Source organism: Pholcus phalangioides, unplaced genomic scaffold (assembly GCF_987345545.1).
Source record: "Pholcus phalangioides strain wild (caught in Gottingen) unplaced genomic scaffold, Ppha-v1.0 ptg000007l_1, whole genome shotgun sequence".
Taxonomy (NCBI): domain Eukaryota; kingdom Metazoa; phylum Arthropoda; class Arachnida; order Araneae; family Pholcidae; genus Pholcus; species Pholcus phalangioides.
In genome coordinates, this window is record NW_028301600.1 from 7,465,004 (window position 1) to 7,486,908 (window position 21,905).

The 21,905-nt window shown below is 37.5% G+C and overlaps 1 protein-coding gene across 1 annotated transcript in view; it reads left to right on the plus strand.

The window, feature by feature from the left end:
- Window positions 1–13,735: 13,735 nt before the first annotated feature.
- The window catches only part of LOC149084873 (sodium-dependent dopamine transporter-like), a 94,684-nt gene continuing 86,514 nt past the window's right edge, over window positions 13,736–21,905 (plus strand). Inside the window, exon 1 of the mRNA XM_089232608.1 lies at window positions 13,736–13,987. The gene's annotated coding sequence lies outside the window, so the exon portion shown is untranslated. The remainder of the gene's footprint in view (window positions 13,988–21,905) is intronic.

Consider the following 21,905-nt stretch of genomic DNA (forward strand, 5'->3'; position numbering starts at 1 on the left):
AATGGATAGTACACGCGTATCAATGCGCAATACAGAAAAAAGACGAAAAAAATTTGGAATTAAGCTTCAATTCTTTGAAAATATGGAAAAAAACATGAAAAGATGATTTAGGGCAACAATTTGGTTACATGTAAACGATAAAAAAAAGTACTGTTTAGACATGATGCATGAGTTTTAATGGGGCGTGTGGTCTCCTCGAACAGCTAAGACTGCTGCACACCTGTTTGCCATGGATGCGATGAGGTTATCGATCAGACTTTGGGGAATATTGTTCCACTCCTCAAGAAGTGCAATCTGCAAGTCTCGGACAGTAACAGGCGGCCTTAGTCGCGCAGCAATGCGTCGTCCGAGCATGTCCCAAACAGGCTCTATTGGATTCAGGTCAGGAGAGCACGCTGGCCATTCCATACGCTGTATTGTTTCAGCTTCAAGCATGTTCTCCACCAGACGAGCTCTATGCGGTCGGGCATTATCATCCTGGAAAATAAAGGAATCTCCAATGGCTCCAGCGTAAGGGATGACATGAGGTCGCAGTATCTCGTCTGCATACCTTCGGGCCGTCAAAGTGCCATTCCGAATGATATGCAAGTCCGTACGTCCGCCTATGCTGATTCCACCCCATACCATCCAACCAGCGCGTCTGTATTGTGACCTTTCACGAACGAATGCGGGGTTATTTCGAGTGCCCCTGTCCCTCCATACCAGAACACGTCGGGTGTCACACTCCAGACTGAATCGGGACTCGTTTGTAAACAGCACTTGGCTCCAATCATGTTGCTCCCAATCTCGATGTTCAGCAGCCCATCTTCTTCGGGCCGCACGGTGGCGTGGGGTCAACGGAATGCAGACCATTGGCCTACGTGCATAGAGCCCTCCCTCATGAAGCCGATTACGTACTGTTTGGCTGGACACCCTTCGTCCTGTTGCCAAGAGCAACCGTCTTTGCAGCTGCGTAGCATTCTCTGTTCTGTTTCGACGGGCTGTTAACCGTACATACCGGTCATCAGTTGCTGTAGTGGCGCATGGCCGACCTTGCCCTGGTCGACGTCTAACATTTCCTGTTTCTTGGAATCGATTCCACAGCCTTGCAACAACACTTCTGGCGACTCCAACAGCGTCCGCGACACTACGTTGTGTTTGCCCGGATTCCAGACTGCCTATAACACGCCATGCCATGAATTCCGGTAAATCACGTTGTTGAGACATCCTCAAGTCACCTTGTCTCAAAAAAAATACTGCGCAATCGAATTTCACAGTTACGGCAGTAAAACAGACGTTTCTGCAACATCCCGATTTCTGCCCTTATCTCCTTTTTCTGGTTTTTGACGTCATGAACTTTGATTTGCATATGAAGTTTTCTTCTTCCGTTTCCTGCTAGGCTTTAAATTATGGATGATTCCTTTTGTGTTACTTATCGGTATACATGTTTGCCTAATTTTGTTAAAACCATGTGCTCCTCTAATTGTTTTGAGCAATGTATATCTCCAAGCTTCGTTAAGAAATTTTGTTTATGTTTTCTTTATGTGTAAAGTCCTAATATTACTACCCTGAGAGGGTAGTAATATTAGGGGATTTTAATTATCCTGGCATTGATCGGGATAACCTATCGGCTAGGGATCAGTATGAGAGAGATTTTCTTAAGTTGCCTCAATAACTTCTTTTATCAGCAGGTATCAGAAGCTACTAAGGACGATTCTGTTTAGGATTTGATTCTCACTAGTTTCGAGGATCTGCTTGGACATGTTTCGGTTGGAGAAAACTTATCTTCTAGTAATAATCGGGTTATTAACTTTTTTTTGTAGCTTCTTCGCGGATAAACCGAACAATAAAAAAATGGCTTCTTGTTTTCGAAAAACCAACTTCAAATTTTGAGTGGTTGGGGTTAATTTCAAAGACCGGCTGGAATCAGTCAAGATGGTAAATGAATGGGAAGAATTTAGTACGAAGCTGTCCTCTGTTTGTTCGTAAAAAGCGGGTTTGTACATCGCGTCCTCCTTTGGTTCACGGGTAACATGTGTAATCTTTATCTTGGAAAGAAAAGAGCATTCAGACAATATAAAAGTGGACGAGGTGACCCCCCTGTAATTGTTTACTGATAAAAGAAGGGCGTTGAAGAAAGGGATAAAAAGGATAGCAAAAAGGAAGTCGAATCTAGGTTGGAAGGTAATATTGGTTCTGACCCAAAATCATTTTTCAGGTACGTATATAATGCATATAGAAACGTCCTCTCCACTTGTCATTACAAGATTCATCGAAAGACTGGTTATTTGTGGAGATGAAGATTACAAGGAAGAAAAATTATGGCCATCTGGTTGGCCTTTGTCATTCACGAGCTATTAATTGATTGCTGATGCCGTCCATGTACGGTGCCTTTCAACATATATATACTCTCCAAGGTTGAAATATTCTATCTTCTTCCATAGCTTCGATGGTAGAGCACTCGTCCGGCAAGTGAGAGACCGGGGTTCGAGTCCCCGTGGGGGCGGTGATGAATTTTTTTCCTTGTAATCTTCATCTCCACAAATAACCAGTCTTTCGATGAATCACATATATAATGGATGTAAGGGGACAGTTGGTCCACTCTGGATAGGAGGGTCTAGGGTAGGGAGAAATGTAGGCATGTGTAGTGCTTTCAATGACTTTTCCGCGTCAGTTTTTAACAGAGAAGGTGATATCCAAACTACGAATATGTCGTGGAGTGATAAATCCGTCAAAGATATTCAGGTGGAAGATGTGGAACAACTAAAACTTCTAAAAAATGTATGTGCAAGCAAAGCATCAGGACCAGATTATATTTATCTTAGGGAATGTGCAAATAATTGTTGAGGCCAGCTGCACAGATTTACAGAAGTAATGTTGCTAAGGGTATCGTTCCAGAGGATTGGAAGCTTGCTAATGTGGTTCCCATATTTAAAAAGGGTAGTAGAGAAACTGTTTAATATTATTGTACAGTGAGTTTGACGAGCTCCTCTCGAAAGCTTTGGAAATTATCATCAAAAGGTGAAGTGGATAGACGAGAATGACGTATTGTCGGGAAACCAGCATGGGTTCATGAAGGAGAAGTCATGGGTAACCAACCTCTTTTGCTTCTATGATCACGCGAATAAGACTTTGGGAAATGGCAAAAACGTCGAGACGTAGTTTATCTTGATTTCCAAAAGGCATTTGATCGGGTCAAGCATAGTAAACTCTTGAAGCTTTACATGAGATTGAGATTAGGAGCAACTTGTTGAATTGAATAGAATCATGGTTGACATAGGTCACAACGGGTTATAATGAACGGGGAATTTTCTGATTGGACAGGTGTCAAAGTGGAGTCCCTCAAGGAAGCGTTTTCCCCCCAAAGTTGTTTTCACTTTTTATCAATTAACTCGATCAAGGTATCGGTGGGATTGTTAGCAAATTCGTAGATGACGTGAAGCTAACGGGGGTACTCGGGAATCAAAGAGAATAGGGAGTTTCTCCAGGCCAACTTAAACAGAATTGCAGAATGGGCAAATGAATGGAGCATGACGTGTATAGCATTGACAAGTGCATGGTCACTAATTTTGGTTCGAACAACCCACGTTTCACTTATGAGTTGAATGGTACCACTATCCAGGATGTAACTAGGGTCACTGATTTGGGAATTCTCATTGACGAGCGGCTTAGGTTTTTTGAACATTGTGCGGCGGTGATAAAAAAAAGCGAATAGAATGCTTGGTTTCATTTTCAAAAACGTACCTTCGCGTTCTCCTAGAGTCATTCTTTCGCTTTTATGAGACCTAGTTCGTTCTGGATTGGAGTATGCCGTAAGGTTTGGAGACCATACGTACAGAGGTACATAGAGTTAGTTGAGGCGGTGCAGAGAACAGCTACGCATGCTCTTGTTGCCACACAAGGCTTGAGCTATGCATACACCAAACATGGCCCGCTCTGTCCCTTGTGGGATATAAGCAGGCTACCTTGCGGCTGGGCCATGCTGGAAAAAAAAAGAAAAAGCCCCGCCAGCCAACAAGACCAAGGGCCGAACGACGGCCGGCATTTCACCACCGGACTTCCGACCCACGAAAGGACTACAAACACTAACACCAAACATGGCTCTCGCTCTGAAACAGATTACCTAGTGACTGGGCCATGCTGAAAAAACTCTCTTGATGTTCGGGCCCGGCAGGCACCCTCGGCCCGTAAACCACAAGACCAAACCCCACCGAGCCCCCAATCGCCTCCGACTCACGGCATTCACACACCACCTCCAAAGTCCTCGGAAACCTCCGCCAGTCGCCAAGGAGCCCGGGCGGATCGCCCGCAAGAGACCAACGAAAACATCCCAAGCCATCCTCTTTAATCACCGTAACTCTGTCCCCAACCATCAGCCGATCTGCAACACCAACTCCTCTCATCTTGTTCTTTGTTGGAAGGGTTTTGTCATAGGCCAAAATCTGAAAGTGGAACATGAAAAAAAACAAAAAAACACAGGACGTGTACAAATTCAGGTCCGATGGACTATAAAGGTGTTAGTAGGAATTATCGATATTGACCATTGCTGGTAATAATATCACAAGAATTAAGAAGCTGGGAGGAACTTTTCATTGCCAGTTAGAGACATATTTAGATTTGGATATTATAGTCCTAATGATGATCAAGTCCGGAGAAATTTCAACGTTCACTTGAATATATAAAGGCTTGAGCTATGAAGAAAGACTCGATTTCTTGAATATGTTTATATTGGAGGTACGCCGGTGTCGAGGGGATATGATTGAGGTGTTCAAAGTTTTCAACGGGATGGATAATGTGGACCATGATTTTTTTGTACACCGTGAATCAACTGCTCCAACAGATGGACACCAGTGTCGTTTAGTAAGGTACAGTTCCAGAATGTAGTGTCTCAAGGAATTTTTCTCCAATAAGGTTGTTAATAAATGGATTAGCTTACCTCCGGTTGTTGTGAATCCTAACACAATTGATACGTTTAAAAGAGGTACGATAGACATAGTGGGATAAATCGAGAAGCTATCCATACTTAGATAAGACGACAATATTCTTTTTCATGCGCAGTGTATTATATATTATTAAACTTTTTTGATGATATAGGCTTTTATATGGGGTATTTTGGTTATACTTTACATCGATATTTTTTATGGACATAATTTTTCCAGCCACCTCGTTGGACAATTTGACTGTTGTGGCCTTTGCATTTGTATTTTAATAATATTTAGCCGCTGTGGTGGTCGAGTGGTTATAGTGACGGACTCGCGATGTGAGGATCCGGGTTCGAACCCCACAGTGGTGGTCGGCTGAAGTTGGTTTTCTGTGGTTCCCAACTTCAAGGCGCAAATGCGAGCCGATCTCCCCGTTAAAAAGTCTCGCCACAGAGAGCAACAGTCCTACAACGATAAATCATTCAATCATAACACTTCACTCACAGTTAGAAAAACTGGAGGCAGATGGCAGCACTACACATAACAAGCATTACACAGAAAAAAACTTTATGTCAGGTTGCACTACACATACACACACATTCCCGCATGTACCGATTCGTTGGGGGGTTCCGCGAGGGGGGGGGTGCATGTGTGGTGTAGCAGTAGTAGGTGGGGCCTCCAAAAAATGGCTCAGGGATCCATGATGTTCTTAAGTCAGCCACCTCGTTGGGCAATTTGCCTGTTGTGGCGTTGTATTTGTATTTAAATGATAGGTTGAAAAATGTTTAAGCATTTTAGGCGTAATTTGATCATACACACGTGCTGTGGTTTTTTTTAACTTCTTTTATTATATCATCACTGATTTCAGAATAGAACATGGAATTAATTTGGTTAGTATTATTTGTTTGTGTTTCCAATAAAAATTTTCATTTTCTTCTATAAATCCTCCAAATTTCTATTTATGAAATCCTTATTCAATCTTTCAGCCATTTCTGATGCACTTTGAAATTCCTTTAATATGTTAACTCTTTACACTTTTATTTAAAACGGTTTCATTGATGCATTTCCATTGCAGTCTTTTATTTTTTTTCACACGCGTTGAAGTCTTCAATGTGTTTCTGTTTTGTTATTTTATAATTTTTTTCAACTCTTTGCCGTAGTTCTTACATTCTGTTTCAAAAGAAATTATTATTGCAATTTAATTATTGACAATTTTCTCTCATGAAACAGCTTGGATAGAACTGTTCTACTAAGGCTTTTTTAACAACTGGCTGTTGCGAAGATATATTTCGGAAAGAGGGAAAATTCAACTGCCCCTGCGGGGAATCGAACCAACGCCCTAGACCACTAGACTACAGAGGCACAGAATCTTTCAATCTTTCCTTGGAGCTCGTGTACACTGAAAGGGACCGTACATGGACGGCCGGACCAGACTCACTTTCCGAAATATATCTTCGCAACAGCCAGTTGTTAAAAAACCTTCGTATAAGACGCCTTCATATACATAATAGTGTATTAAGGAGCTCTACCTTCGTATGGTAGCGGAGAGTGACGTCATCCTTGTATAAGTCGCCATCTGGTGGCAACGTCAGCAGTTGTGAGCTTGGCCTGAGTCTGGTCCGGCCGTCCATGTACGGTCCCTTTCAGTGTACACGAGCTCCAAGGAAAGATTGAGAGATTCTGTGCCTCTGTAGTCTAGTGGTCTAGGGCGTGGGTTCGATTCCCCGCAGGGGCAGTTGAATTTTCTCTTTTTCCGAAATATATCTTCGCAACAGAGAGTTGTTAAAAAACCTTCGTATGGTAGCGGAGAGTGACGTCATCCTTGTATAGAACTGCTCTGTTGTGATTGGCCACTCAGGCCATGCGTTTGTTGCATGTAGTTGACTGATGAAGTTCACTGTCTGTTGGGAAAGCTTCCACTGGTAGACTAGGATGGAATTACCTGAATTACAAAATACAAATACAAATACAAATACAACGCCACAACAGGCAAAATGCCCAACGAGGTGGCTGATAAAAAGATGCCCATAAAAATATGGATGTCATATGTTTCAATAGGCTTATTTTGTCGTTTTTCACTTGGATTCCCAAAGAGGACTTCCGCAGGTTACGTGTTCCTCAACGTGGGGAATCCAAATCCAACTTACTAATTGGATGACCTCCTCTCTCCTGCTGAAACAGCTTGAATGCCTGTGTATTTTTATTACTTCTCTACACAGACGAGGGAAAAAACCGTTTTTCCTCTCCAGCACTGCGTCAGAGAAGAGACGCAATTGCTCACATTAACATATATTCTGATAATGGCAACCACCGGAGTTTGGGATACGTTGAGTGCAAACTGCAATCTATAACGGCCTAGTACTTCAAAAACTTATTTTTATATTATACAAATACAAATACAACGCCACAACAGGCAAATTGCCCAACGAGGTGGCTGACTTAAGAACATCATGGATCCCCGAGCCATTTTTTGGAGGCCCTACCTACTACTGCTACACCACACATGCACCCCCCCCCCCCCCGCGGAACCCCCCAACGAATCGGTACATGCGGGAATGTGCGTGTACGTGTAGTGCAACCTGACGTAAAGTTTGTTTCTGTGTGATGCTTGTTATGTGTAGTGCTGTCATCTGCCCCCAGTTTTTCTAGCTATGAGTGAAGTATTATGGTTGAATGATTTACCGTTGTAGGACTGTTGCTCTCTGTGGCGAGACTTTTTAACGGGGAGATCGGCTCGCATTTGCGCCTTGAAGTTGGGAACCACAGAAAACCAACTTCAGCCGACCACCACTGTGGGGTTCGAACCCGGATCCTCGCATCACGAGTCCGGCACTATAACCACTCGACCACCACAGCGGCATATGAATTAATGATTCATATATTATGTGTATGAAATATGCAAATCAATATTTGATGTATTATAACATCATAATATTCAAGAATTTAATTTCTTTTGGCTATGAAGTATAGTAAATCTTACCCTCCCATCATTTGTACTCTGTTTGATCCTAAATGGTTATTTTTCCATCAGCAAATCAGAACAAAACATCATTTTCTAACGTACAAAAAAAAAAGAAAAAAATATTTTATTTGTTTAAAAAGTAATACTGTAGATACGACAAAAGACTATACTCTCTTTTCGTTGCATAGAAGCCGAGAAAGTATGTTGAAGCAAATGGTAGCGGCGCTATCTAGAAACGGTTTGGAATGGATGAAAATATGCGGTGAAATAACATAAGCTGAAATTGGTTTTTCATGAACTAACAACGCTGATGAGCGTGAAATTTAATGGCTTCGCGGATGAACGCTGATACATTGTCCCATTATGAAAGAATTAATGTTCTACATGGCAATGCATGAATCGAGTCTTGAATGCACTTTTTTCGCACTAGTGATTTAAATCCCATACTGGAAAAATTCTTGTGCTGTAATGATTAGTTTTCTCGCATGAATAAAAGTTGATTATTCCGTATTATTCGCGCTCAAATTCAATTAACATTCGTATTACTAAATTACATTTTATCATACGGCAGCACCAGTACTGTCTTTACAATATTTAATATGACCTTAACCCCTGAACAGAACAGTGCTTGTCGTCCTTCTGATTTGTAATATGATTTTTCTGGTAACCGTGTAAAAAGTATCGAGTGTTACAGGGTGCATAGGTAGCAGTGCGTATGGCATTTATATATACACAGCATTAGTTGTAAATGCGGGTAAAACGGTTTATCCGTATTTATATAATGCTGTTTTTTCCCCAACATTCCTCCGTTTTTCGAATTCGAATATCTCATTGAATATCGCACACGTAGAGACATGGATTTTTTTTAGTTGGCATCAGGAGAGACGGAAACAATTTTCTAATTGGGTTTCCGGGCACAGGGTGTCCATATAAAAAGTTTTTTATTTTTATTTTATTAACTGTATAACCCCTTGCAACATGAATGACGTATCTGAGTACTATACGTTATTTGGATACTTTTTCTAACTGGAAGTATGACTCTAGGATCAACGGTTCGCCAGTAAAATTTCGTAAACCTGTTGCCTATGCACCCTGTATATTTCATAGTGTAAACTAGTTTTTGCTGTTACACAGTAAGCTATAATGGCAACCACTCATAAACACATATTGGTAAAAACTGAAAAAAATATATACTGATTTAATTTTTATACAATATTCTAACTAAATCGCTATTTAATTGTATCACTTATTTGCTGTTTATTCAACGAAACCTCCAGATTTACCTACTAGGTCCGGGCTTGGGTAGTTTGCGGTCCTCTAAAACAGTGGTTCCCAAAACTTTTTTGAAGCACGACCCCCTTGTGAAAAAAAATAATTTATCGGCGATCTCCTTACATTTAATGACCATAAATCACAGTTTTCCGCATCCAGTTTTACGGCATTGACGATTTTTTTAGCAAATGGGCTGTCCCAAAAGCACATTTCGGGACGCGCGCCGGTTTCTCTCGGTTTTAATTTGGTGCTATTCACTTTCAACGATATTCACTATTCTTTTCAAATATTATACAAACATTTATTTTGTTTTTTGATGTATTCGTGCTCCTTCTGCAAGAAGGAAGCGTAGCGAGGTGTATGTTTCTTGATTTTGATACACAGGGTGATTCAGAAAGAATCATCCAATTTTAGAAATTTTTTATTAAGAAATCACCCCCGTAGTCAGGCCCGTCATTTAGGTGGAGGGTAGGGAGGGGAGCCGTTGCTCCCCCTGGCTTTTGAAAATACACTACAAATGCTATATATATATATATATATATATATATACCATTTGTATATATACATATGCGTACCTACCTTTAGCACATGCTCTTTGCCCCCCCCCCCCTGGAAAAAGTTGAAATGACGGCCCTGCGCCCGTAGTTCACCCCATAGAAACGTATTGAATTTCTTTTTAAATACGGATGTAAATGGAAGCTTTTAGTATATTTTTAATTGAAATAATACATCAACACCGCAATTTAAGTAATTAGAGTGGATTTTTAATTAGCTGAAATGGCAATTAAGATTAAAATTACAGTTTGCCTTTACTTTACTGCTATCTATAAACAGATAAAATCACGCTTAGCAAAGGTGAATAGTTGTTACCTTGAATTTTATTTCAGATAAAAAATCTTTCTCAAGATAAAATATCTTACTTATATAGCAATATATTTTAATGAAATTTCACTGAAAGGTATATAGTGAAACCTCGATAAAACGATACTCTGCGGACCAAGAAAAAATATCGTTATATCGAGAGGTAGAATTATTATCAGTCATAACCAAATTTATGCTATTGTTGACATCTCTTCTGAATTGGCGATGTTAGTACCACCATAAAATGCACACACATTTATTAGTATTTGTTCACAACAAACAATTACATATATACAGTAAAACCTCGTTAAGTCGTCACCCTAATAAGTCGTCACTCCGGTTAAGTCGTCATTTTTCTTCAGACCCTTCCAGCTCTCACAGACAACAATGTTATTAAACCCTCGTTTACTCGTCGCTAATTTCGGTTAAGTCGTCACTATGAAAAAGTTTGAGAAAGAGGAACAGACTATTTTTATAACTCCCATTAAAAAAAGAGCTTGTTAACAGCATTGCCATATGCTTAAAAGTCACCATAAAAACCTATATACCCACACGGAACAGTTCAAGTAACGAAAGTTACGCTGAGGAAGTTCATTTGCCGACTAAGGTTTTTGGAACGTTGAGGACTGTTCAAGCTAGATCTCATTTCTGCCTGGGCTCCATTGGAGAAACTGGACAAACCGCAGGTCACCCAAGCTCTGTCGCAAGAAGCAACGTAAGCACTTCCCCCCCCCCGGGGGGGGCAGGGCTTCTCCGGCAAAACCAAAATTTATTGATATGTCAAAGATTACATAATCAAAAATTACGTAAATCAAAGAATCAAATTAATAAAGTCAAAGTGCAACGCGCGAGCACGGATAATAAGTAATCATAGAAAGCATGGACTCTACTAATTTAGGGCTTGAAATTTAAACAAAATATCTTTGTTGAAAAAAATTAGACATTCTTTCCCAAGTTGAGGTCTTCTGTTTACTTTTCCCTGCCCACGGCCCCTCCACCCAGTCAAAAGTGTTCGAGATTACTTTGTAGTTGTATCATGAACTACTGATGAAGAATTCAAACACTAAAATTAAATTTGATGTCTATGTAAAATTAATGTGCAATAGAGAGTTCTGTTATGAAGAAAAAAAAGCTACTTATTCAAACAGTTGCTCTGTTAGTCTATAAATTAAAGTGTACATTTCACCACAATAATTTAAGTAATAAGAGATAAAAATGCTATTATTTTTTCTTTCGCAATCTATAAATTCTATTAATATTGTTATTTTGATTCACTTTAATAACTGTCATATTGCTTTAAATTTATACGATTTTCATGACATGGCACATTAAAACTGACGGAACTCCTCTTAAGTCGTCACTCCGCTTAAGCCGTCATAATTTTTCGATAACTTGAGGTGGCGACTTATCGAGGTTTTACTGTATAATATTTGTTTGATTAATAAAATTCAGTTAGTTTTTCCACTCTGTAAAGTGGTTTACTGTACATTACTTTTTTCCAATACACAAAAAGTAGCGTCACGGCAGCTTCATTAACGCTTGTGGAGGGTAGATAGTGCAAAATGCCGATGTATTAAACATCCTTGAAAGAACAAAAGCTGGTCCGCAATTTGAAAATATATTGAAAGTGAGTTATCAAAATATAAAAAAAATATCATTGTGTGTGTAGCAGTTTCAATATCGCCTCGAAAAAAATGTCGCTGTAGAGAAATTTATCGTAGTAAAGTGTATCGTTGCATCGGGAGGAGTTCAACGTTAGACTATAGGCAATTTCAAACAAGATTTGAAAAAAATATTGTTGCAGAGAGATGTATCGTTTTATAGATCGTTGTAGAGCAAAATTTCACTGTGCTTTATAAAATACCAAAAAAAATAAAATAAAATAAATAATAATAATAATTAGTAAAGCAATAAGTAAAGTGGGGTTTTTTTTGACCATGTATTTGACACGTCTTTTTCAAAAAATTATAACACCCTGGAATTTTACGAGAGCAGATCCCAAAATGCTCGAATTGGAAAGCCCAAATTGACAATACGGTTGTAATTTGAATTTTCATCTTTTTTAATAGGTTCTTCTTGAGCTTACCTGTAGCAAAAAAAATCGCATAAAGTAAATTGAAAAAATTCGAGCATTTAACTAAAAACGGATTATCACATGAATATTTTTATGCAAATTTACATAAACTTCATCGAACTCGTGTGTTTTATGTTATGTCCCTGGTTATGTATGCAAACCTTTAAATCTTCGCATTACGGGTAGAAAAACGGGACATATCTGCAAACACACAATTACACGTGTATTTGCTTGGACAGTATGAGAAAACGCTCGCTGATATCGTACGAATTCATCGTACTATGGCCATCTAAGAGGAAAAAGTAATTTGACATTTCAAGATACATTCAATCTACTTTATGTGAAAATTTTTTGCTATCGATATGCTCAAGAAGATCCTCTTAGAAGATAAAAATGCAAATTATGCAACCGTACTGTTAATTTGGACTTTCCAATTTGAGCATTTCGTGACCTGCTCTCGTAAATTTCTGGAGTGTTCTAATTTTTTGAGAAAAGAACTTGTATATTCAAATATGTATCGGACTATAGAGGACTAAAAACGAATATTAGATCAAAATGAACAAATTACCGCATGCCTTGATTAATATCGAATGCGGAATTTATCTTTAAATCTTTTGAAAACTAAGGGGAAAAAAAATCGATTTTTGCATTTTCTGTCAATTCATATCTTACGATTGAATATTTATCGCAATAATTAAAATTATACAAATCTAGGGAACAAAAAAATTATACAATAATGGTATAAAAAAATTGAAAAACAATTGACTCGAACTCCAATTGGCTGCAGCAGAGTCACGTGATGCCAGGAAAATCCACAGGGTACCGGTGTAACACACTAATGACACTTGCCACGATTATTGGAGATAGGGGCATCAGTAGCCTATATTATTTTAATGCATTCTACGCCTTTTAGAAATGTACCCATCTTTTTTTGAAACACCCTGTATGTTTTCTAACGCCAGAAATGTAACGAAGCACGGACGATTCTAAACCCTATTTTTAGAAGATGAAATGAATAATTTTATTTCATAAAAAATGCATTCATAGTGTATTTAAAATCAGTTTAAGCAACGAAATTTTCAACTGCGGTCAAAATACCGCTTGGCAGTTCGAAGTTATAATAAAAAATTTTAATGAATTGACTTAAAATTTCTTTTTTTGTGTCACAAGATTCTTTTCGACAAATTGAGAAAAGTCACGAAAAATTGCCAAATTTGAAAAAATGTTACAATGAGTTTTTTGACCATGTATTTGCCATGTATATTGAAATATACACCGGACCTAGAGGGTAAAAAACGAATATCAGATCAAAACGAACTAATTATCTCATGCCTCGATTTATATCGAAAATGCGGAATTTCTCTTTAAATTTTTAAAAGCTAAGGGGGGGGGGGAAATCGATTTTGCATTTTCTGTCAATTCATATCTTACGGTCGAATATTTATCTCAATAATTAAAATTATGGCAAATCTAGGGAATAAAAAAATTATAATAATGGTATAAAAAATTGAAAAGGCAATTGGCTCGAATTCCAATTGGTTGCAGCAGAGTCACGTGATGCCAGGGAACATCCACAGGGTACCGGTGTAACAAACTTGCCGCGATTATTGGAGTCAGGGGCATCGGTGGCCGTCGCCAAAGTTGATCAGTTGCACGACTGCTCTTAGTTACAACTGGGCTTTTCCAGCGCCCGGGAGCAAACAATTTTTGCTCGTCCGCGACACAACATCCGGGAATTTTTATTTATTTGCTTTTTCAAGTTTTTTCTTACCGTTTCTGATACATATATATATAAAAGGAACTTTTCGTCTTTTCCTCAAAAAAACAGGGAAAAAAAATTTCCCGTTTCATTTTTCAAGTTTTTTGAAAATTCTCCAAGTTTCGGCGCGAATGGAGCATCAATTTTAAATAAGAAAAGTAAGTTTTATAAGTTTTTATTGGTGTTTTTTTTTTGAAATATTTCATTTTTTACTTGATTTTAATAATTTATGTATCTCTAGAATTTTAATATTTTTTTGACAGTGAATTTTATTATGTTTTAAAGTTTGGAAATTAAACATAAAAGTTTTTATGCTTATCTGATGACAGTAAAATTATTGAATAAAATTTAAATTTGTATTTTATGTGCGGTAGTTTTGAAAGAAATCGATGATGTTTTTTTTCCATTTATAAAGTAACAAGCTTAATACTTTTTACCACCTGTAGGATAAATTTCAAACATTTTAATTCAAATTTTTGTATGAAGCATTAAATAATGCACTTGTTTATGTGTTCAGATATATTTAAATTAGATTCTTTGAAATTCAAACAGGGAAAGAACCGAAATTTTCAAAATATTTTGCATTTTTTGATATTAAGTAGGGGATCACTATATAAAATTTTATATGAAGATATTTAGCATCGATTTCTGGAGACATTAATTAAGTTGTTAATTATTAATCTTGAGTATTGTGTACGTTGAGGTATTATTTATAAAATATATATTTAAATTTAATAAATTGAATACAGTGCGTCTTTTTTACTATAAACACGAAATTGTACATTCTTTCAGAATGCACCATAACAAAGCTAAATATTTATTGGAATAATTTAATTTTTATGATACATAGTTTTTTAAATCAATGAATTCAAACATTTTGTAAGTATTTGCTTTCTAGTTATTTCGTGAAATTGAAAATTTATAGGAAATTGTTAAATATTTTCTGTAAAATTTGCAAATTAATTTGGTAAAAAAAGTAAGATATCCAAGAAGTGTATTATGCTAAATAAAATACTTTTAGCTAACAAAAATTACATTTTAAAATTAGTTTCCAGCGTGTTCTTTGTTGTCGCCAGACTGACATCAAATTCATTTTTATTTTACGGCTTCAAATTTGAATGAATGAAATACGCCTTTTCCTTTACTTTCCTTGGGTATTTTAATTTTCATTAATGTATGCATGATTCATAATTTTGAATCATTTCTCAAATTTATTTAAAATTTTCACGTATGATGATAAATCCTTAAGTATATTCGAAATCTTCTAATAAGAAAGCTGCATTGATTGACTTACAAAAGCAGGGAAAAATAAAATACGATTAATGCGCTTTTCTTGTAAACCCTACGAACCTGCTGCGAAAAGCAACGAGCCATGATTTCTCCATTCAAGGCGATCATTAATGTTGTCCGACAATCAGGGTCACCAAATTGTGTGTGAAAAATGGGAATTTTTTTCTAACTTGGAAAATTGGATAACTCATGGAATTTTTTTTTTGTATATTCAATGAAAGTCACCAAAGAAAGCATTTATTGTCTGAATATTTTTCAGAGGCTCCGCAGCTATTTCGCCAGAATGATTTAAATTTTTCTCCCAAGCCAGTGGTTCTCAATCTTTTGGTTATTCTTGGCTTCCCTTGTCCTACTCATGGTTCATCTGTGGTTCCCCAGAAGAGTTTAGTAGATATTGTGCATTCATAAAAGAACCATTTGAAGCCTAAATAAGCATGCATATCAATATATCCAGCTCGTCACTGCGCCGCTGACAAAGGTTGGCGACGCACACTTTGAGAAACACTGTACTAGGGACTATATATAATGCGATGTTTCAGAACAAGGCTTTCGTCCATTCAGTGGCCCGCAAAACGTTGAATGACTATCATCACAAAGATGATGTCTGCAGTAGCTTTCAACGAAATATCCGGCTTTTTACGGAAACGATAAAGCTCACGAGGACCCGGGCTCGAACCCCACCGACGCCACAGTGGTGGGTGGCTGAAGTTGGTTTTCTGTAGTCCCAACTTCGAGGCACGAATGCGAGCCGATCCTCCCGTTAAAAAGTCTCGTCATAGAGAGCAACAGGCCTACATTGGTACAAATATTCACTCATCACACATCACTCATAGTATGAAAAATTGATGGCAGATAGCAGCACAATAACAAGCATTGCCAAAAACAAACTTCACGTTAGGTTCATAACACATATACGCGCATTTTCTAGCATCAAACAGGTCTTCTTCGACCACCTGCTTACACGGTATCTCTTTATTGGGACAAAGTAGCGGGCCATGATCTAGTTAGGAGTAGGAACCTATGCAGCTAGATCAAAGCGTAATTACTCGGAAAAACCATAATTTAATCATTTATAATTGATTCCTGCAGTTTTATTACGAACATAAGTTTTCATAATTAGTTATCCCCTCCCATTTTTGTCGTGCTATTGTCATTTTACGAGGACTATTCAAACTGAAACATATAGTTTTTTCCATTTACATTCTCACTCTGATTTCGTTACATGTCCCATATCGAAACGCATCGACAAAGTAACGGGTTTTTACGAGATACATAAATGGGATTATTTTGCTTTCTGTGATAAGAGCCACTTACGATTTCATGGATCATTCCGCTTCCGGATGCAAATGGGTTAATACATAATTCGACTGGGCATGTAAGTATGCCCCTATTGAGCTTTCATTTGTTATTTTACAAATTAGCGGTCGAGTTGACTGTCATTAACACTTTATATGCGGGCGATTTTCAGTTGTTGCGGAAAAAGTATTTTATTTTATCTTCTCTAAGAACAATACTTGCGCGATATTGTAACCCTATCAAGGACAACTTATTTCATACACTGCTGGCGTCCAAAATGCAACATCTTGAACGCGTTGCGCTATAGGTTTGTAATTTTTATCAGAGAAAGTAAACATGTTGATGAGTAAATGATCACAAAATCAAAAGGAGAAATGTGCTTTATTTCATGTTTTACAGAGGGCTCATTCTATTAAAAAATCAAACAAAAAAATTGAAAGTGAGTTGCATGACCGAGTGAGTGCAAGCATGTGAATGACCTAGAGCATATGTAAACGTGTAAATGATCAAAATAATGACCCAGCAAAGAACCATGCCCGAGTCGCGTGGTTGTAAGATGCTCATCTACCACCGTGAAGGTTTCTGTCACGGTCTCAGTTCAAACCCGAGGGAGGATATAGATAAGATATTTTCCCTAACGAGCTTGAGGCAACCACCGATAGACACCACCGTCATTTCCAACCCATGGCAGTAAATTGCATTATAGCCAGAATTGGTGATTGGTGAAGTAGCAAAGAACCATGTCAGTAGGCAGTCAAAAGAATGACTTTGAGCGTGTGAAAGCATGTGAACCGCCACTCGGAATTTCTTCAAATTCGGTGCACGTACAAGTGCTGTTAAGGTATAAAAATACCTAAAGTTATGACGACTTGCTTTACGTATTTGTGGAGCTACATGAATTCATATGACCAACACAATACGATGTCTTTCGATTTTTTTCAATCGTTATCAATTTACATGCTTACTTTCTCTGGTAAAAATTTCACACGTAGCGCAACGAATTCAAGGTGTTGCATTTTTTGTATGGCCAGCAGTGTATATATTTTTTTCCGCCGTATCGTGCGTTTTTCCCTCCTATTTTATGTTTTTTCACTAACTTGAATTAGACAAAAAGAAGGAAGAAAAAAGGTCGGACACCATTTCTTTCCCCTCGTTTCAAAACTGTAGCAAAAGATTCCACACTCAGCAACTTTCTGCAGCTGAAGAACGAGCTTTATATTCCAGTCAAACGAATTTAAACTGAAACCTCAGTCCTCCGCTTGCGATGTTTGAAAAGGATTTCAGCTTTCAACAATTGATTCTACGAAATATAACAAAACTCCTCTTTCTCAGAATCAAAATGGGACAAGTTACACAAATTGCGTATCATTTTATTCGCTAGTAACGCAACTCTTTTTGATTTCTGTGAGTTATTTGATCCTTCACAGTTAACCAAGATATCTTGATTTGAACCACTTCACGTACAAGGTGGATTTGCACTTCACTTGCAAGAAATTTGGATTATCTCTATTTTACGAATCGGCGATATGTCCGGTAACTTTGTTCTAGGCCAACCACACGTTAGGAAAAAGAAGGGGAAAGGAAAAAATATATAAAAGGAAAAAGTATGACAGATAAGATGCGAATAAGGATGGATAAAAGAAGTTTTTTTCAGAGTTATCTTTTTACTCTCATCCTACGTGTTCTCTTCCGCTCTTAGATGCATGTAGTAGAAAGATATATTATAAAGAAAGGAGGCAAAAAAAAAGCAACTTCCGTTGATAATAGGGTTGCTATAAGGCTTCGTGATGGTGAAGTGAGAGAAAAAAAAACGCAAAGAACTTTGAAACATTTTTTTTTAAAATTTCAATTGCTTTCGTAACTGATCATGCACGAAAATGGTTCATAACCATCACAAAACCTTAGTCTTGATCAAAAGTTTCACAATCTTTGGAAACATGACAACTTGAGCAAACATTTATTCTTTGAAAGAAACAGCGTTGGCAAAGTTACCCTTAAAACAGGACAACTTTGTCAAATGTGTTAAAATCAATGGGCATCACCAAAAAAAAAAAAAAAAAGAAGAAGAGTTTTAAACTATGAAACCACTTCACTCAACCATATTAACTTTTTATTGTAAAGAAAGGTACAAGGTGATTGGGATTTACCAAGGTGCTTGGGTTTTACTTTAGCACAACAAACATTCCAAGTTGTAGTTGTTTAAGAATCGTACCATCGATCTCTTGTACCACGTTAACATTCATCATTTCATCATGTTCGTCCATGGTTGAATCATGTCCATCTTCACGAGGAAGAAGCGAGAACAGCAGAAGTGACTAACTCCTGTCCAAGTTCTCTAGTAGGTTCTGCATCTTGCTCGGGTTCTGATTCAGATGTGCCATATAAACAAAAGCGGATTAAGGTCAGTTGAGGTCCCAAGCGCAGAAGAAAATATTAGGCCCTTAAATCAGAAAAAAGGGTAAAGTTGATATTTTGCGGGGCCCTTCAGAAGTCGAGGCCAAGGGTGCCTACCGTTAAATCCGCCTCTGCATGTAAAGAAGACGCACGATCATACGGATTCATCACTCCGTATGGTCATTCCTCTGATTTTTCTTCGTTTTACGAGTCCCCCAATCTGATTCGTTGTAGAGGTACTCGGAACGGAATGGTCCTTCTCCATTAAGTGCGTTTCGCCAACAGCTTCTCCTGGAGCCGCATAAATTATCCATCTTCGTTTCTTCTGTGGATTCTGGCTGCAGTGTAGTATCATCATAATTTTGATAACTGCTGCCTCTCAACTTGGTACTAATGCGTCTTGGCATCTGAAGAACTTCTAAAACAAACACGAAAAACGTACCATTTGAAAAGAAATATGCAAGAATTTGAGAAAATGCAAATATATGCAAAATTCTAGGTTGGCAAAGTTGCCTCATTTTCACCAAGCTTCCTGGTGCAACATTGCCATGTTATATTATTAAAACTAAATGCAACGTAAAATTTACAACCAAAAGTGATTCTGAAAGGGAATTATACGTATACTGTATCGAGTAAAACAAGTAGTTTTTACTTATTTGAATGAATGGCCAAGGCGAGACACCTTTTTACAGAATACCAAAAACTCCTATTCTACAAGTCGAAGACAAAAACACTAATAAAGACCTGTAAAGAAATGGTGAGGCTGAAAATGCGTGAAAAGCCATCATATTCAATGTTTTCTTTGTGCGATGAAAATATTGGTGCCTCTAATGGTTGGTTCAAAAACTTGCCACGGTGCAAAACATAACCTTTTTCAATAACTAGCAAAGTTGTCCCTGTTGACGGTAATTTAATTTCATGATCTTGACATGGAAAATTATTTCAAAAAAGAATTGAAAGTGCTTTGAAAAGTGAAAAATTATTAACTCTTAAACTGCGTCCATCGTTTATAAATGATGAGCATAATAGCCTGCTCAATCATCCATCCTTTGATTATTTGAATTGCTTCTTTTGAGATGAGGTTTTAAAATTAAATATAGATGACTTACGAATATTATATTCCAGTTTTTTTTCATTATTTTCTTACTCTCCTCTGACAGGTTTGCTTGTAATGCATTCCCCCCTTTTTTCGATTTTGTTCGATCTGTGCAACGTCTGAGTTGGATTATCATATATATGTTTTCACAAAATAAAACTGAAAAGGGGAAAAGGGTTTTTTATCTTTTACTTGCGCAGACAAAAGCATATCTCTGATTATTTGCTCAGTCAAAGGATTAAGAAATGAACTGTAATGTTTTTTTTCCATTTGGTTCCGGCTTTTTTACTGTTGGTATGACACATCGAGAACGTTGTAAAATATTGCCAATGACCATCTGTTGACAAACAGTTGAATCAGGAGAGCCGTGAAAGCGATTTGTGCGCTGGCTCTATGATAATTCCAGTCTAATTACCCAACGCTCAAGTGGTGTAGTAGTAAGATGCTCGTCTACCAACGTGAAGGTTTCCGTGAAGTCACAGGTTTGATCCGCGGGAAGAATATAGCTAACAAGATATTTTCCCTTCTAAGCTTGAGGCGACCACCGTTAGATGGTGCTTTCAACTTCCAACCCAACTGATTAATAGCAATAAATTACGTATAGCGATATAGCCGGAGTTTTTGTAGTAGTGTAATTATCCCACCTGACAATGCAATAAAATAATGATCATCAGATAGTGTAGCATCATGGGGAGCAATGCTTTGATGTAAGGTATCATAAGTATTTATATAGAATTCATGGAATATATCGTTCGTATTGCGTGTATTGGAATAGAGAATTTAAGAAGAAAAATATATAATGTTCCAAAAAAACGACTAGTCAAAGTCAACAAAAAGCATTTTCAGCTTACAATAAACTTGAGTTACTCTTTCTTACGTAATGCGGTGCATTTACGCACTTCACCGACGCGTAAAAGACGCAGTATCTTGCTTTTTCTTTGAAGGTGTCAAAATTGGAGACGTCAAGAAAAAGCTCTTGACTATCCATAGGCAACCCGCTGATACAAGTTCGCAGGTGGCTTTGTATGACAGCATATTTTCGGCTTATGTGGATGTCAGTCACTATCCGCCGAAGCCTTTACAAAAAATAAATAAAAATAAAATAAATAAATAAAAAATATTCATAACATAAAAATCAAGTTTTTTATTCCCTTTACTTTCATTAGATTTCCTTCTCAACAAAAAGTTTGGACCTTCAATAGTGATTGTTTTTGAAGGACGTACGGGTTAGAGGAAACCACACGCGTTTGTTATTGAAATCAGAAACATATAATTAATCTTAGTCAACAACTTTTTTAAAACGCATCAGTGAAGGATTCCTAAAGGTGTGGAATTAGAATCTTGATTAACTGGCTATGTCTGTGGTAATCTATCATCCACCTTCACCATGCTCCATTATGATATTAAATACCTTGTTTGCCGGAATATGATTTCACAGACTGTCAAATTGTCATTTCTCCTGCTGTGACCGATAGTGAAATATACATATTAAGCTGAAACTTATTATCAGAAGCGTTGGCTTGTTGTTTGACGAAGAAATTTCATCGTAATATGAAGTGTGTGTTTAACGTTCTCTCTCAATCTCTCTTGCGTTTAACGAGACGTTAATCCGTGAATGTAAATCCAATATTCAATATAGCTTGTCATTCTCGCTCTGCATCAATATTAATTTATGAAAATTACGCAATTGGGATTTGGAGTGTGGAAAATCAACTCGCAACTGATGATTCATCAGAACGTAACCGTGAAATACAGTTTTTTTATTATACGTATGTAACTTGGAATCGTCGTTTTTAGACTTACGGTCTGTTTTAGAAGAACAATATCCGGAATCTGAGAATATGACAGATATGCAATGAATTAAACGTTTAAATATTGCGTCGTAGGGGGAAGCAAAATGTTTAGAGATCACAAAGATTTAACATTTGTCACCAGTTCTGTGTTCTATGAATTTTTACTAGCGTAAACAGAAGCACAATGACATTGGAAATCTCAGAATT